This window comes from Cololabis saira, chromosome 17 (assembly GCF_033807715.1).
Source record: "Cololabis saira isolate AMF1-May2022 chromosome 17, fColSai1.1, whole genome shotgun sequence".
NCBI lineage: Eukaryota > Metazoa > Chordata > Actinopteri > Beloniformes > Belonidae > Cololabis > Cololabis saira.
In genome coordinates this window covers 20,516,259-20,535,808 of record NC_084603.1, presented here as the reverse complement: position 1 = coordinate 20,535,808, position 19,550 = coordinate 20,516,259, and positions in this window count along the sequence as shown.

Genomic DNA, 19,550 nt, shown 5'->3' with positions numbered 1-19,550 from the left:
AAAATGAATTCTCCCATCATTTCACCCAATCCCTCATATAGCCCTCTTCACAGCTAGAATCACTACAGACACATTGAATTTCAAACAATTTTACAGTACAAATATTGAAATATTAATGTGTAAACTTCAAACACTACTTTTCTACAAAGGTCAGTCGCCTTTGTTGCAGAGACTATAAAAATGAATTCTCCCATAATTTCACCCAATACCTCATATACCTCTCTTCAGGACTACAATCACTGCAAGCATGCTTAATTTCAAACAATTGTACTGTACAAATATTGAAATATTAAGATCTAAATTTCAAACTTTTCACTACAGGTCTGCTCAATTTCACATTCACTGTACTTTTATAATCCACACAGAATCACAGGCTCAGTCCCGTCACTGCAAGCGCCTCATTGCTTTATAATCATCCTTAAGCACACTATGTGGATATTTGATTTAGTTTTATTAAGTATATTTAGTATTTCAATGTTTTTTATCTTTTACTGTCCTTATTGTTCAGCTGTGGTTTTTAATATTTATATTCCTATACTGTATTGCTTTTTCTGCTGTTAGTGCATGTTGTGTGCAATACATCCTCGTCCTATGTTATTGACGTTTGTTTATACTGACAATTCTCAGGGAACGTTATCCATCTATGTGTATATATATATATATATATATATATATATATATATATATATATATATATATATATATATATATATATATATATATATATATATATATATATATATATATATATATATATATATATATATATATATATATATATATATATATATATATATATATATATAAATATATATATATATATATACAAATTGTTTGAAATGAAGCATGCTTGCAGTGATTCTGGTTGTGAAGAGGTGAAGAGGGCTATATGGGGCATTGGGTGAAATTATGGGAGAATTCATTTTTACAGTCTCTCCAACACAGGACTTGAACCAAAAAAGGCGATTGACTTTTTTAGAAAACTAAAGTGTTTGAAGTTTACACCTTAATATTTCAATATTTATACAGTAAAATTGTTTGAAATTCACTGTGCCTGTAGCGATTGTAGTTGTGAAGAGGGCTATATGAGGCATTGGGTGAAATTATGGGAGAATTCATTTTTACAGTCTCTCCAACACAGAACTTGAACCAAAAAAGGCGACTGACTTTTTTAGAAAAGTAAGGTGTTTGACGTTTATACCTTAATATTTCAATATTTGTACAGTAAAATTGTTTGAACTTAAGCATGCTTGTAGTTATTGTAGTTGTGAAGAGGGGTATATGAGGCATTGGGTGAAATTATGGGAGAATTCATTTTTAGTCTCTGCAAAACAGAATGGTGTTTTTACATCTTAAAAGAAAAGTGTTTCATCCTTTTCTTTTACAGTAAGAGTGTGTAAATATTACGGTGGAAGTATGGGTATCTGGAAAAAAAAATATCTGCATTGTCTCAAACTCAGTATATCTTTCTGTTTTTGAGCCGCAATCATTCATTTTGCCGTAAAGACTGAAATAGGAGCGCACATGACATTTAAGAGCGGCTGATTTGACCTCGTAAGTACGAATGACGGCTGGCTTGACCGCAGTCTTGCAGTCTTTCGTAGCTCAGGTTAATTTAACATCAAAACACAGAAACGATTTAATGCATTTGTTTCCTGAGCAGCAGCGCCCCCTGTCTAATTTGTACATGATTTCCCCTATTTACACCCATGTCTCCTTGTTTTGAGCTAAAAGGAAAAGTTATCACCTGTTAGCATCATGGGATAGATAGTTATCACCACTGCTAACTTACAAGTCATCAACAGTTTCTGCAAGTTTTTAAATAAGAAATAAAGATTTAAATACGTGTGATGGTCAAATCTAAATTTATATTTTGATAAATTAACCTCACCAGTTGCTTTAATAGCTGGTCATTGGTCAAATTACATGATCTTCAAAAGTCGCAGCAATTTATAACTCCAGTCTCCAAACAAAAACTGAACCTAAGTGCAATTATAATACGTTTGAAAGCCTTACGCTTAGTCTGAAATTTCCCAGCTGGATATCAGAGAAGCCAGTTTTGTTAGTGGTAGTGTAACGGCACCCTGCTGGTGCTTATCTAGAGTTTCTGTCTGAATTTTCAGATTTCCTATCTGGATTATTGATCAGTATAGATAAATTCATCATAGTGGGTGACTTTAATATTCATATGGATGTTGAAAGCGATATTCTTAAATTAGCTTTCAATTCTCCTCTAGAATCAATGGGTATTTCACAAAAAGTGGACAAAACAACGCACTGTTTTAATCATACCTTCGATCTCGTTCTCACCTATGGTGTTGAAAATGATGATCTGTTGGTGTCACCTGTGAACTCCCTTTTATCCGACCATTATTTAATAACATTTGAATTTAATATTGTCGATGTTGAAGTGCAAAATAGGAGGTATTACTTTAGCAGATGTTTGTCTGATGAAGCTATTGCTAAATTTAGGGAGGCCATTGCTCATCTTACGACAGTGGAACATAGTGAAGTACTTGAGGCCAGTGACCTGGGTTCTACCTCTGCAGATGTTGATTTCCTTGCTAGTAACACTACTGATTTGTTGCATTCAGCTTTAGATGAAGTTGCTCCTTTGAAAAGCAGGGTTTCTAGCCACAGGAGCTTAACTCCCTGGTATAATTCAGATATCCGCATGTTGAAACAAAACGTGCGTAAAATGGAAAGGAAGTGGTACTCTTGTAAGTCTTTTTTTTATATATATACTAGTATTTCTTATTACTTATTTTTATTCTCCTTCTTCTTATTATTATCAATGTATATACTGTTTATAGTGTTTTTATTATTATTGTGTGATATTGATGCCTCTTGTGTTTTGCACTATCCCCTTTGCTGCTGTAATCTGGAAATTTCCCCTCTGTGGGACTATTAAAAGATTTCTTATCTTATCTTATCTTATCTTATCTTATCTTATCTTATCTTATCTTATCTTATCTTATCTTATCTTATCTTATCTTATCTTATCTTATCTTAGTGAATAGAAAGATATTCTAATAGTATATAAAAAAGCCATTCGCAAAGCCAGAACAGCTTATTATTCAACGTTGATACAGGATAACAAAAGTAACCCACATTTTCTGTTCAGCACTGTAGCCAGGCTGACAAAGAGTCACAACTCTGTTGAGCCATGCATTCCTGCAGCTGTCAGTAGTGAAGACTTTATGAGCTTCTTTAACAGTAAAATCACGAGAATTAGAGAAGAAATCAAACAGCCGGTTGTGGGCGTTTCTTCAGCTTTAGCAACTTCCCCAGGCTCTGACTTGACTCTAGACTGTTTCGATCCTATAGACCTCCCTGAGCTGACCCCACTCGTTAATAGAGCTAAGTCAACCACATGTATGTCAGACCCCATCCCGACTCGACTATTCAAAAATGTTTTTTATATTATTGGTGCGACAATACTGGACCAAATCAACCGATCCCTAAACTTAGGATATGTACGACAGGTTGTCAAAGTTGTAGTAATTAAACCTTTACTTAAAAAACCTTCTCTTGACCCAGACACCTTAACTAATTAGACCAATTTCCAACCTTCCATTTGTATCTAAAATTCTGGAAAAGGCAGTTTCAAGCCAGTTATGTGACTATTTGTATAGAAATTATCTGTTTGAAGTCTTTCAGTGAGGGTTCAGAATCAGAATCAGAATCAGAATACTTTATTGTCAGTGTGCCTGGGTACAGTGAGATTTGAAGCAGCATCACCTCTCCAGTGCAAGACAAATAGCAGTAGTGCAAACAATAAGAAATATAAAGCAATAAGAAATATAAGAAATATAAGTAATATAAAAAATATAAAAAAGGTTAAGGTGCATTTGAATCGTTTTTTTTACAGATGACAGTATATACATATGTAGGAATATTGCCGATGATCCTCTGCGCTGCTTTCACCACCCTCTGCAGCCTTCCTCTGTCCGCAGCAGTGCAGCTGCCGTACCAGACTGTAATGCAGTACGTCAGCAGGCTCTGGATGGATGAGAGGTAGAAGGTCAGCAGCAGGTTGGAGTCCAGCTTGTATCTCCTGAGGACCCTCAGGAAGTGCAGCCGCTGTTGAGCCTTTTTTGTGATGGCGGTGATGTTCTCAGACCAGGAGATGCTGTCGGAGATGAGGAGGCCAAGAAACCGGAAGGAGTGGACCCTTTCCACTCTCTGGCCGTTGATGTAGAGGCGGGCTGGGTCGGTGTTCTGTTTCCTGAAGTTGACGATGATCTCCTTGGTTTTCCCGGTGTTCAGAGTGAGGTTGTTCTCTGAGCACCAGGCTGTCAACTTCAGGACCTCCTCTCTGTAGGCTGCCTCGTCCCCCTTTGAGATGAGTCCGACCACCGTAGTGTCGTCAGCAAACTTCACTATCAGGTTGTTGTTGTGGGTCGGACTGCAGTCATTGGTGTAGAGGCTGTACAGGAGGGGGCTCAGCACACAGCCCTGTGGAGAGCCGGTGCTCAGCAGGCGGGTGGAGGACAGGTGGGGGCCGAGTCTCACATTCTGGGGACGGTTGGTGAGAAAGTTTTTTATCCAGGTGCATGTGAGAGGGGGCAGGCCGATGGTGGTCACTTTTGAGATGAGAATGTCCGGGATTATAGTGTTGAATGCAGAGCTATAGTCCACGAAAAGCATCCGGACGTAGCTCTGCTGCTGCTCCAGGTGGGTCAGAGCAGAGTGTAGAGCTACGGCGATGGCGTCCTCAGTGGATCTATTAGCTTGATAGGCGAACTGGAATGGGTCAAAGTCCGGGGGGAGGTGGTTCTTAATGTGGTGAAGAACTAGTCTCTCAAGGCACTTGGTGATTACCGGGGTGAGGGCCACTGGGCGGTAATCATTAAGGCTGGTGGCGAATGCAGAATGCATTATAGCACAGAGACAGCACTGGTTCGAGTCACGAATGACCTTCTTATGGCCTCAGATAAGGGATAAGTGTTCATACGGGTTCTACTGGACCTCAGTGCTGCTTTTGACACTGGCATGGCATGGCATCTTACTGCACAGGTTAGAGCATGTTGTTGGGATTAAAGGGACAGCTCTACGTTGGTTTAAATCATATCTATCTGACAGATTCCAGTTTGTTCATGTACATGAGGTTTCTTCAGAACAGTCGAAGGTCTGTTATGGTGTTCCGCAGGGTTCAGTGCTAGGGCCAGTCTTGTTCAGTTTATACATGCAGCCGTTGGGAAGTATAATCCAGAATCACGGTATACACTTTCATTGTTATGCTGATGATACGCAGCTCTTTGTCTATGAAGCCAGATGAAACAGAACCGTTAAACTTCAGGCATGTCTTAGGGACATCAAGGACTGGATGTACGGAAATTTCTTGCTTCTAAATTCAGATAAAACGGAGGTTATCATTCTTGGTCCAGAGCATCTTAGGAAGGGATTAGATGGTGTTTGCGATGGCTTCCAGTGCAACTGTGAGAAACCTTGGTGTTGTTTTCGATCAGGATTTGTCGTTTAAACCATATGTTAATGAGGTTTGTAAAATAGCCTTTTTCCATCTCCGCAATATCGCAAAGATTAGGAAAATCCTCTCGCAGAGTGATGCCGAAAAACTAGTTCATGCATTTGTATCTTCTAGACTATAATAGTTAGTCTCAATATAGCCTCGTGGTAGATATGCTGCTATAGGCTTATGCTGCAGGGGGGCACCGACATGATCCACTGGGCGGTGCCTCTCACCCTCTTCTCCTCTCCTCTTCCCTTCCTCTCTTCTCCATTTCCATTTTTATTTATTATAAGTATCTCATAGCCATCATCATCCCGTCATCCCGCTGCTGCTTCCACCTGCCTGGGCCCCCCCTTCCCCCCCTGGGCATCCCGCTGCTGCTTCCACATGCCTGCTGTGTGCTGCTGACGTCCCCGACCCCCAGTCTGGCCTTCGGCAGGAGGGTCCCCCCTTATGAGCCTGGTCCTGCTCAAGGTTTCTTCCCTCCTAAAGGGGAGTTTTTCTTTGCCACTGTTTGGCTTAAGGCTTTTCTCCCACTAGGGGAGTTTTTACCTGCCATTGTTTATGTAATAATTGCTCAGGGTTTATGTTTATGTTTATGTTCATGTTCTGGGTCTCTGGAAAGCGTCTAGAGACAACATCTGTTGTATTAGACGCTATACAATTTAATTTAATTTAATTGAATTGATCTTAAGCATGCACCCGCTCCCTTTGCTCAGATGCCCAAAGTTCCCTTCTGTCCAAGGCCTTTTTTTTTCTTCCAAAGGTCTTTAAAAAAAATAAAAAATTAAGTGTGGACCTATCGTGCCATTCATTCACCAATATCATCTAACAATTGATAATAATGTATTTATTTAAATAAAATTATATGATGAACATCCCCCTCTCTGACAATTATCAGGCATGCCCTCATCACGTGCCCTGTCCCCCCTAAATTATATGAAAAAGTACTTAAGACATAATGATTGCTAAAATTACTTCAGTCTCAGTCTAATTGTAACAGTAAAATCCTGCTTTTCTGAGGAGACTGCTTTGCTTTGAGTGTTTTGATTGTCAATAATCACATTTCATTTTCTTGATAATAAAAACATTAATGTAGTATTTCAAACACAGGAATTCCAAATGATAGTAGGCTACTTCTAAACAGTGTTTTTTTTTTCAATCAGAATTGAGGCAACCTGTTCAGTGTTACCAGATCGGAAATAAAGAACTATTGCGCTCTAGAAAGACTCAGCCGTTTGCTGGCAGAGATTTCTTTCTGTTGAAACCACAAGGCTTGGCAGTTGCCAGCAGCTGGCAGCAGAGGATGAAAAAATGGTTCTGTCATCAGAAGAGCTGCAGACAAAGGAAAGAAACCTCCCAGATGATGCAAGCATAAAGAAACAGAGAAAACAGGCCCGGTTATGCAGAAGAGACTGAGGAAATCAAGAACAAACTTGCAACTATGTTAAGTGTCAGTATCTAAAGGGAAAGGTTACAGGGAATCAGGTATTGCAGGAGAAAATAAAAACAAATTATTAAGTATGCTTTTATCACTGATATGCCTTCTTATTCAAATAGATACATGATCTTGTTTGTTTGTTGAATGTATACTATTTAATAAAAGTGTACTTTACAATATCTTTGATTAGGAACATCTGCAAAACATGCATTCATACAACAACTGATGCTTTGCTTGTCACAAAATTCAAGCTCAAAGTTGTTATCATACCACACTCATCAAACTAACTTACTTTTTTTTTTTTAACTTTTAAACGTGTCAAAGTTTCTATGCTGTGTTCCTATTCAGAGAGTTAGTCACTAAACCGCTCGTGGCCGTTTTTCGCCACTAGATGACAGTAATTGTCTTGTTTTTCTTTCTTCATAGGTTTCTTTTACATGCACAACAAACCCTTAGAAACCCCTTTCTTGTGTGACCACTTAAAAGCATAACTTTTCTAGAAAGTCTTGGATTTTTATGAGTTGTTCATATTTAAATCTATAACGCTTTATAACATTTCTCTGTTTTCTCATAGGACTGAATTGACAGGCGTCTTCCATGGATGAGGGTATCTGACACCTTCAAAAACAACTCTGTGCTGTCATTGTTTTGAAGATACATGACTAGGTACTATGTGTGTTTTATTGAGGTTTTTTAACTTCATCATCAGAGCAACTTAATCATTTTTAACCTCACCATCTGATAATCAGAACAATGCCTGGTATCCTGCTGACATTGCTCTGATTCATGCCCTCAACTATTTGAGATATCTTGTTCTTTCTATCTTGGAAAAGAGTGAGCAGTGGCTGGAACAGGACCAGGGGCAACAGGCTGTCACAAAACGTATTTATTTATTTATTCAGATTATTACAGGTTGGAAATAGCTTCAGTAATTTTGGCAATGTATTCCATTTTCAAAACACTGTGTTTTAATATTGCACCTTAAACACATGTGGGACTCATGTTTTTTCTTTCTTTTTTTTTACATTTTTAATAGTGGGTATGGATGTTGGTATGATGGATGATGATAAATTCCTCTGCCTCATTGTTGTTTTTGTCTGCATCCTGTGCGTCTTTTGTTTCAGAGAATAGACTGAGTTGAATGCAGGAGAAAGACCACAGCAGAAAGCAAAGATAAACCTGAGGTCCCCACAGAACAGTTCAAAGTGACTCATCAGAAAGTGATAATTTCCCAAAACTGGCATGTCTGCTTCCATGAGTTATGCAATGGTCCTTTTAAAGAAAGCAAAAAAGTTCAATTACAGAAAGCTATACACAAAGTGATAAAGAGTTGCAACAAAAAAGAGAGAGGTAGAGGAGCTCAAGCAGCAGCTGCTGCATACTGAAAGAATGAGCAAAGAAAGTGCACAAGAAGACCATCATTACTCCGGGGATGAAGAGCCACCTGAAGGATGAGACCAACGAGCCCCAACTCAGTCTGCAAGAGGTGAGGTGAAGCTCAGCTGACCTTGAGCTGCCGGTACGTCTTCACAGAACTCTTCCACACCCTTCAATCAAAATAAAGCGGTAAGGGACAGTGTTGATCTGCTGGGAAAGAAAGATCCCTTAAATTACTGTTTTTTTTAGGCAAAAGCTTTTCAGAGGTGTATGTTAAACTATCTCCATGCACAACAGGAGAAGATAGCACACTTGTAAAGACAGGTAGGACAATTACACTCACATTGTTTTTTCAGTTTCATTTCTTCATCCCCTATGTTTGGGAATATTGCTAATCAGTGCCTTTTTACTGGTAGAAGAGGACAATCATGACAGCATACGGGTGGATGGCAGTGTGTGCACTGTAATCCAGTCATGCACTGATTTTCTTTCCCATGTTGCTTTCTTTTTAAAAACAGTTTTCAAAGTAACAAAGGAAATACTGTTGATATTGAATAAAGACACAAGTAGCTACAAAGGTTGGATCACAGTTTTTAATTCGGTTGTCTTTCAAAGATCTTGAGGATGAAAGGCATAATTGCTCAAAGTTAAAGAAGCAAACATTCAGAATTCTGAAGGCAAAGCCAAAACCAAAAGGACGTGTGGAAAAAACAGTCAGAAGTTGACATACATAGAACAAAGAACCTAGTTCAGATCTGTGATGAAACTCTTAGTTACGTATTTAAGTATTATTTATCTGTCTAGCACACATGTAGAGTATGTGAATATTCACCGCCCCCAGAGCAGTTGTCTGCAGCTGTACTCTGTCGCTGCTTAGTGCATCGCAAAAGATTGAAAATAAGAGCAGCAATGAGGAGATCCAAATTTGTTGTGTGAAATAGATAGTCTTCGTGATTATGCAGACTTTATAGATGACTTCTTTTCCAAATAATTATTTTATGTATCCCTGATACTCACACTGAATTCTAAAATTGAAATTAAAATGCTGCTAATTGTAATCAACAAAAATTGTCCTGAATCTTATAAATCAAATTTAAAATAATCTTAACTACATAAGCAGCAGTTATACACTTGTCAATATGAGGATTGGCCATCTATTTGTACTGCAATGAGTCTGATGATCAATATTCTGCAGTTTGGATTTGATTTCTTTTAAGCTTTTCCTTTCCTCAATCTGCCAGTCCAAGAGCAATTGGCGAACGCTCTGCTGCAGCTCTGGTGGATCTCCATTGAGAAATGAACATTGTGCCAATGGTCACATGCCAGGAGGACATCAACATCATCAACATTTCATCACACTTTATACATACTGTATGTTCTGCATACAGATAACATATGACATACTGCCCACGTCTCTGGTGACTTCTTATATCCAACATACACCTTGTGAGTAAGATCAATATTTGCATGTTTGTCATCCTAGATGCTGGCAAGAATTAGATAATCACCTCTGAAAGTGACTGAAGTTCAGAACAATTATTAAGGTTTAATAAGTTGAATATACAAAAGCCTACAAAAATGTATCTTATTTTAGGTGATGTCCAGTATCTTTTCCAGCCAAGCACTATATATTATGAACTGAACTAATCTTCATTTAATCAGTAACATTCTGCTTCATATAAATATACATCTATACTTAAAACAAATAACACTGATGAATTAGATACATTATTGTGACCCATGAGATAAACACAATTTTATCTGTAGATGTATGAAATAAGACCGCTGTACTGCTGGCTATCGTTACTTGTTCAGTAATATGATTAAATCAATATAATTTGTGCTAAACATGATTAACTTGGATGTGAACTCAACTGTACATTGACATCACTTGCCTTACAGACAACATGACACTCCAGAATGTACTTTTATGATGCGGTATTGTTTAACATTTGTCAGTTGTTTAAGTTGGAGATGGATTTTACAATTTAATTTTCACAAATCTTTCAATGTCATGAGACACTCTCCTTTTCCTTTTGTTTCCTGTGTACCGTCCTCATGACTCTGTCTCCCCCTGTCGGTCATGTGTGTGTACTGCATGTCCTGAGCTGGAGGGTGTGGTGCCCATCCATGACATAGCTAAGCAGCATTTCCAATCACCAACAACTGCTTTTAGTGGCCAGTTGGTCACCCAGCCCTTGCCAGTCCATCTGTTTTCCCGTGGTTTCAGTTTAATGAGTGTTTCCCTGTTAGCTGTCTCTTGTGCTGCCGGCTGAGCCTTCATGTTCCTCCATGTCTTGCCTTGATTTTCTCTGTCGGCCGTTCTGTCCTTGGTAGTCGCAGTTGAACAAGTTTGTTTTTTGAGATATTTTCCTGGCTTGCCAGTGACCTGAGGTTTGTTTTATTAATGTCCTCGGCCTAATCCCAGTGTTTTGTCTTCATCCCTGTCACCCCCCTTTTTTTAGTAAATGTTTTCCCTTTTTTGGTTATTTTTTTCTCTCTGAAATCTTTGTCTGGGTTCTTTGATTAGGTATACAAAATCAGAGTGTATATCCAATCCAACCCAATTTTATTTGTTAAGCACTTTTAAAACAACCACAGCTGACCAAAGTCCCAAAGACATGAGGAAAAACTGAAAAAAAAAGAAATCTTTGCACAATGCAGTGCAGGGTTCGGGTGCTCTCACTCACTCTGGTCAAGTTGCATGGGGCTTCAGCACGATTGCTGCTTGTATGTACGTTGTAATGTTCTCAGTAAAATTTAGTTCATTCTGTGCCAAGTCTGCACTACCATTTCATGTTATGGAATTAGACCTCCCATCAAAAAAAAATATGATATGCATTTCTAAAAAGGCCCAGGAGGTTCATGACACTCTCTAAATACTATGACTTGCAACATAGTCCTTCTGCACCGCCACATCCTCTGGAGTCCAACTTCGCTGCTCCGCTCTCCCTGCATGCATGCAGCTATGAAGGGCTATGAAAAGAAGATCAAGATAGATTAATCACAGCTGCCTTCAACAGCTAAGACCCAGCTTCTTACAGAGATGCCTCAACGATCCAGGAGGATGACTTCATCTCTGACATTACAAAACAGATGAGGTGAACAGCCTGATTTAGAAATCCCAGCATTAAATTCTCCAGACAGCTGCTTTGATCCTCCATACTCAACTCTAGAGCTGCTTTGCTCATAAAGGAACACCTGATCTGTCCACGCAATCACATATGACACACAGTCCTCCATGGTCATTTTTTGTTGGACAGGCACAATCCAATAAAAAATCCATTGAGATTAAACATTTTTTTTTACAAGGAGGTCTTGACCAAGATGTAAAAGCAGCATAATTTGCAAAGTGCAAACAAACATGTTCACAAGTGCAACAAACAATATACTCACATTTACATGAAAAATAAAATAGTAGTATACATATATATATATATATATATATATATATATATATATATATATATATATATATATATATATATATATATATATATATATATATAAAACCATTACAACATTTAAAATATTTTCAGTTCCAGACAATTACTATTTACAAGTACAGATAGTGACTAAAACCTCTTTCAACTCATTTTTTAAACGAGATAAGGGGATAAAAGAATCCAGCCTCAGCTTGAGCTGCAGATCGTGCCAAGACCACAGGCTGAAATATGAAAGATTTAACTTTACTGTCTCTGTTTTCACAAAGGGCACTTTAAACCACAGCCAGCTACTGGCTCTGAGACCGTAGGAGTTCTGAACTGCAAGGAACTTGGTGAAGATGTGCAATGGCAATTTTCCTAGAATGGCTTTGTATATAAAAATATACCAATGGTACAACCTTCAATTATTAAGTGAAGTAAATGTGATCCTGATATATACCTTAGCGCAGCATGGTAAATGGGATCCAGTTTAGCTAAGGTAATTGGATGAGCTAATTGGTAGATAGTATCACCATAGTCCAAGTGTGATAAAAAAAAAAATACTTACCACAAGTCATTTACGTGGAGCAATAGAAAAACATGATTTTAATCTATACAAAGATTACAATTGTGGCAGTAATCTGACTTACAAACCCGTCAGGTTTGAAGACAGTATTTAACAGACTGCACTTGTGGGTTAGAGACGAGTCACGGGTAAAATAATTCACCTTACAATCCACACTTGGGTCAACCATCTGTGGGGATTTGTGAAAGTGACTAATCAGTTGGGAGTGTATGAATATGATTCTTTAAGCTGTAAGAGCATTTGCTCTTTCATGTCAGCTCCGTCATAAATATGTGAGCTTTGGTAGCATCGACTGCAAGAGTATGCTGCTTACTTGTGGGTTGTAAAACCCACAAAAAGACTTATTAAAAATATATACTCGTGCAACTTCTTGTTTGAATGCTTTCTTAATGACCAGAGAGGTACTTAAGCCCAGTTTTACTTAAACATAATAAAACAGGAATAAATGATGTGCTGTGACTGCTTACTTAGCCATGCAGTAAGTCTCGTTGTGGTTACCCAGCAGCACACTTTAAGCAGTGACACATAATAAAGAGCACAGAGAAAAGAATTTGCTCAGGGAATGCTGAATAGACGTCATCAAATGATGTGCAGACTCTTCTTGTAAACTGTTGCCCCACTTCAGATATTACACAGCCAGACCACAGAGAAGCAGTTTAAGCTTTGTTTTTAATTATGATTTCCCACAGAACGCTCAAGAGAGGTTTGACTCTGAGAACTGCAGCTAAAACAAGATGTTAGAAATTCTGGGAAACAATGCGATTTATCAGTCATGCAATTGGAAGCCAAATAACTTTGACATTACCTCACCTTTTTGTGACACCACTTTCACCATTTACAACATACATTCATCCAGCCCCTAAAGTCTTGCTGATGTATATAGTTTAGTATTAAATCCTTACAAGTGGGCCAATGCAAGTGTAGCCCGCTGTGTGGGATATCTGTTTGCATCGCTCTGTCTTTTTTTTGTGCGGGCATTCTGAGACATGTGCTCAGATTTTTGACATGCTGTCTGGCCTCCACATTGAGTAACGTTTCAGTACTACTGCTGTGATCCCACTTCCATTTGCTTTCTTGCAAAGGCTTTAAATAGATTAGAACTAATGTGCCAGGTATATTTAGGTAGATTTGCAAATGCTCAGGGGCCTCATTTAAAATGGAGTGCGTAGAATTCATACTAAAAGTGTACTCTCAAAAGCCGAAAATGCCGGGCGCAAAAAAAAATCCGGATCAATAAAACCATGTGCACGCAGACTTCCACGCAGTCCAGCTGGAAGGTTGCGTAGCTGAATCCGCCTCCTATCACGCCCAGAAATGCATATGGATGAGCCTGCTGAGCATGCGCAGTGGCTTTCTGCAGCCTGTTTGGCGCAGATCCATAGTTTGGCGTCAGAATGAATGAGAAGTAGCAGCCACCGTGACACTGACTTTCACGGAGACCTAGATATGATGTGGAGGACAGGAAAACCACATTATTTGGTGGTCACAGTAAAAGTTAGAATAAGTATATAAATAGCAGGCTATACAATAAAATAAAGCGAGTGAGTGGCAGCACGCCGTTGCTGCGCTGAACGCCGTGAGTTCCCCGGCGCAACAGGGGGGACATGTCCCCCCGTCTTTTCAAAATCATGTATTTGTCCCCCCCACTTTTTACAGTTTAAAAACTAACGGTAGGATCAGCAAATCATCAAGACACTCGGGACGGCGGCCCGGCGGCCCCCGCTCCCCCTCCTCCCTCCCGTCTCCCCTCAGAACTGCTCTAGGCTGATTTATGGTTCCGCGTTACACCTACGCAGCGCCTACGGCGTAGGGTACGCGGCGACGCGCACCCTACGCCGGACCCTACGGCGTAGGCTCTGCGTTGGTGTGACGCAGAACCATAATTCCGGCTGTAACAACATGTGCGCACGTACCCGTGCATGACAGGCAGATACACACGGGGAGAAGGGACTATTTCTTTAATTTTTTTTTTTTTAACTTTATCCTTATGAACGCAATTGTTATATAGTCCAACTTTCCTTATTTTAATCAGAACACTTTCTTTTTTCCTCTTCGGCGTGAAGTAGTGGGCTCGGAGCGGCAGCCCCCCCCTCCCCGCCCCCCGCTCCGTTATCAGCACTATTTTATTATAAGTCTGATATATGTTGTGAGATGTGATGACATTATTAAGAGTATGACATGAATCTGGCTTCTTTTCACCACCTCACAGCCTGCGTCGCCAGTTCCCCGTGTCTTAAGTAAATTCTTACGGGAGGGTCCTGGTTGCCGTAGGGATACGCAGATTTTTCGGTTAGTTTTTCTTTTTAGATCCAAGACTTTGCGTAGAAGGTGGCTTCCGCAACTTTCAGGCGCTTTTTCTGCGCAAGCAAGCTTTATAGATGAGGCCCCAGGTGTCTCAGTCACATAATCATACAAGACTGGCTCAGGCAAGTGTAGCAAAACCTTAGAGCTCATGAAGGAATCCCATACTTTTTGTAGCTTGTAAAATTACTTTACAGACCAACAATAAATAATAGGATAATGTAGGCTCACAGGTCAATCTGACAGATTAGTGGGTTAGTTCAGCTTGCACAATACTGGAAAAGGACAGTACCCCTCGTATATTTCATATGAATAACAGACATGATGTACTGGTAAGGTTAAAACTATAAGCTCTTTTTACAATAACAAACCATAATGTTAATGTTTTCAAGAAAATGACCAAAACCTTAAGAGTTTATAGTTTATTTGGTTCTAAAAAAACAATGACAAATTCCTATTTACTCAAATGAAGAAAAGCTTTGAAACAAGAAAAATGAAGAAAGAGAATTATTCCACGCCCAGAAGCGTTAACCTTCTGACAATTAAAAATGAATAGTGTCACTTTTGCGACTTACAGCTGACAACAATATCTTAGGTTCGTCTCTTAACTAAGTTGGAACATGTTGAGGGACTGCAAACCTTTAATTGATGGTAAACTGTTCCAGCTCCATCAAATTGGGTGTTTACGGAAATTTTTTGGGCTGACCCAGTGACAAAGCTAAAATTGTAGCAGATTTTTCATGACCCCAACAAGACACCCCCTGCCTGAAGCAGCAAAACAGCCACGCAGCATTATCCTCCCACCACCATGTTTCACTAAGTGCCAATCATACGTCAGGAGAGTTTAAGCAATACATTTTATCATGCTACCAAGCTTACCACAACAGTCAGCAGTTTGTACTAATGTCGGTTAAATGCAACTATAATTTTTGAATCTGTCATGAAATCAACATGTGAAGCAGTGTATTCTGCTGTAGGCTTCTGCCAGCAGCTCTGCAAATAGTTGGGCGGAAATCGGCTGAAGAAGCTGGTAGCCACGGCTAACGTTTGATTCACATTTGTGTTCCATTTTACATAGTGTTTCACTGTGGGAACTGTGTTATTGGGTTGTTCTTTTTTATCTTGAAAGATCCTCCCATCCTTCTCCAAACAAAAGCAGCATCCATGTGGCCAAACAGTTCAGGTTTGTTCTCATCACCAATTATCGTCTTGCAGTTATCCAAAGAGTTTTGTTAATATCTCCAAAGTATCTCTAATATCTCTTTCTCTCCAAAGTTTTGGAGATCTTGGACTTTGACTGATTGCAAATTGTCCCCTTGTGCTATGCACTGTTGCAACATACAGCTGTTAGACACAGTGGGATTTTTAGAAATAGCCTTACCCCTTCACATGAGCATCCACTATCCCCAGGTGGATATTCTTGGTTTTTGGCATGGTGATACTGACTTGTAGCAAGAATTAGTGTTATGAGTATTATGAGTATTTAAGAAGTTATATATGAACCCTGCTCATGGAGGGCTTCGAGAAGGCTGTCGATGCTCCGCTGTATTATTATATACCATTAATTAAGAATCCCAGATTTGTATCAAATTTGTATTAATACATTTTCATAATGGTGAATGAGATATTCACAAAGCTCTGAGCAAATAATAATGATGTATAATTATAATGTCAAATCCCAAATGAAAATATTTGGAACGTTTATTTTTGACATTGAATATGAACATTAATTTTGAAATGCCCTCTGGTGGAGAGAGGACAACTCTTTTTGCACTTACAGTACGAAAGGTTTTTGCAAGGTTTTAAGTCTTTTAGAGATAAAAATGTACATTAGCAAGGGTCCGGTTTAAAATATTCATGAATTACACAGAGGAATCTAATTCCATAATTCCAGGGAAAGAGTACACTACATTCACTGTGGTCATTACTGGACATTCAGTGTTCTAGTCCGGTGATGAATGGTGACATTTATGGAGCATTCATCTAGCAGCAACAATATCATCTAGTGTTCGCCAACAAATGCTTTTCAAAAAATACTTCTCTATTTCTTTGTGGCCCCTTCAGCTTCCCTGATTCATATCCTCATTTTCTCAATAGTTCCTCTCAGAAGAAATTTAATTTCCACTGTGTGAGTATGCCGCGAAAGCACATCTCCCAGTCAGGATCCTGCTCTTGTAAATGTCCTACATTCTATTATTATTAGCAAAATTGTGTTATCGTGGTAAGATAGCGCTGGATATCAAATGATCTAATCAAATTAGAGACAAAGGGCCTGAAGGTTCAGATCACTGTATATGTATTCAGAGACCTTTTAAAAAGCCTTGCACATGCTTTTTCCCAGAAGGGGTGGACATATTTAAACGTGACAGGTACAGTGAGTAAACATATTAATCTTACAACTCCAGAGGTATCTGAGGAATCAATGGGGGAGAACTAAAGTGCCTTATAGGGCTCCCTCAGGATTATCTTAAAAATGAGTCTGGTGAAGAAGAAAACACTGAAATAAGTACTAGGGCCGTGTTTTACAACAGCAAAACCCTTTTTTGGTATTCCTGGACCATAAGCCAACAATCTTATTTTCAGACTGAGGCAAACAAGGAAATAGGAAAAAATGCAGTTCCTTGAATTACCAAAGGGGGCTGGCTCTACAAGTGTGTCAATCTCATACATAATTACAGCTTGGTTCAAAAAACAGCTTTCAACTCCAAAGTCAGATTTTACATTCACAATATCATCCCTGTGGTGATCCAAGATATCCATGAGATCCATGAGTCCTTGTTCAACTCTGGCAGCAGTTGCTTTGGATGTTGTTTTGGTAGCAATATTGAAAATTTTGTGATAGGAATGAATGTAAAGTAATATTAATTATCCTCATAGGTTAGCATAAGCCCGGTATGTGTGACTCCTGACGCAGTAGATGTGTACCGGCAGGCCAACGAGCCGCGGCTCGGGCGGTCCTGGAGGCAAAAACCCGGGTCTGGGAGGAGTTCGGTTAGGCCATGGAGGAAGACTTTCGGTCGGCCTCGAGGAAATTCTGGCGGACCGTTCGGCGCCTCAGAAGGGGGAAGCAGTACTCTGCCGGCACCGTTTATGGTGCGGGTGGGGAGCTGTTGACCTCGACTGGGGACATTGTCGGACGGTGGAAGGAATACTACGAGGATCTCCTCAACCCGACTGACATGCCTTCCACTGAGGAAGCAGAGGGTGGGGACTCTGGGGCGTGCTCATCCATCACCCAAGCCGAGGTCACTGAGGTGGTTCATAAGCTCCTCAGTGGCAGGGCACCGGGGGTGGATGAGATTCGCCCTGAGTACCTCAAGTCTCTGGATGTCGTAGGGCTGTCTTGGTTGACACGCCTCTGCGACATCGCATGGAGGAAGGGGACAGTACCGCTGGAGTGGCAAACCGGGGTGGTGCCCCCTCTGTTTAAAAAGGGGGACCGGAGAGAGTGTTCCAACTATAGGGGGATCACACTTCTCAGTCTCCCCGGGAAAGTCTACGCCAGGGTACTTGAGAGGAGAATATGGCCGATAGTTGAACCTCGGATTCAGGAGGAACAATGCGGTTTTCGTCCCGGTCGTGGAACACTGGACCAGCTCTAGACCCTCTGCAGGGTGCTTGAGGGTTCATGGGAATTTGCCCAACCAGTCTACATGTGCTTTGTGGATCTGGAGAAGGCATATGACCGTGTCCCTCGTGCCATTCTGTGGGTGCTCCGAGAGTATGGAGTCCGGGGCCCTCTATTAAGGGCTGTCCGGTCTCTGTATGATCGGAGCAGGAGTCTGGTTCACATTGCCGGCAGTAGATCAGACTTGTTCCCGGTGCATGTTGGACTCCGGCAGGGCTGCCCTTTGTCACCGGTCCTGTTCATAATTTTTATGGACAGGATTTCTAGGCGCAGCCAGGGGCCGGAGGGGATCTGGTTTGGGGACCTCAGGATTTCGTCTCTGCTTTTTGCAGATGATGTTGTCCTGTTGGCTTCATCGGACCGGGACCTCCAGCATGTGCCGGGGCGGTTTGCGGCCGAGTGCGACGCGGCAGGGATGAGAATCAGCACCTCCAAGACCGAGGCCATGGTTCTCCATCGGGAAAGGTTGGCGTGCCTTCTCCGGGTGGGTGGAGAAGTCCTGCCTCAGGTGGAGGAGTTCAAGTATCTCGGGATCTTGTTCACGAGTGAGAGAACGATGGAGCGTGAGATTGACAGACGGATCGGTGCAGCGTCCGCAGTTATGCGGTCGATGTACCGGACCGTCGTGGTGAAGAAGGAGCTGAGTCGAAAGGCGAAGCTCTCGATTTACCGGTCAATCTACGCCCCTACCCTCACCTATGGTCATGAACTTTGGGTAGTGACCGAAAGGATGAGATCGCGGATACAAGTGGCTGAGATGAGTTTCCTCCGCAGGGTGGCTGGACGCTCCCTTAGAGATAGGGTGAGGAGTTCGGTCACCCGGGAGGAGCTCGGAGTCGAGCCGCTACTCCTCCACATTGAGAGGAGTCAGCTGAGGTGGCTTGGGCATCTGTATCGGATGCCTCCTGGACGCCTCCCGTCCCTAGGGAGGAGTTCCAGGCATGTCCCACCGGGAGGAGACCCCGGGGAAGACCCAGGACATGCTGGAGAGACTATGTCTCTCGGCTGGCCTGGGAACGCCTCGGACTCCCCTCGGAAGAACTGGAGGAAGTGTCTGGGGTGAAGGAAGTCTGGGCATCTCTGTTGAGACTGCTGCCCCCGTGACCCGGGAACGGATAAGCGGCGGACGATGGATGGATGGATGGTTAGCATAAGGCAAAGGTGTTCATAGCTGCAGCTATAGAACAAGACTATAATAGTTAGTCTCAAACATAGCTTTGTGGTAGATATGCTGCTATAGGCCTATGCTGCAGGGGGGCACCAACATGATCCGCTGGGTGGTGCCTCTCACCCTTCTTCTCCTCTCCTCTTCCCTTCCT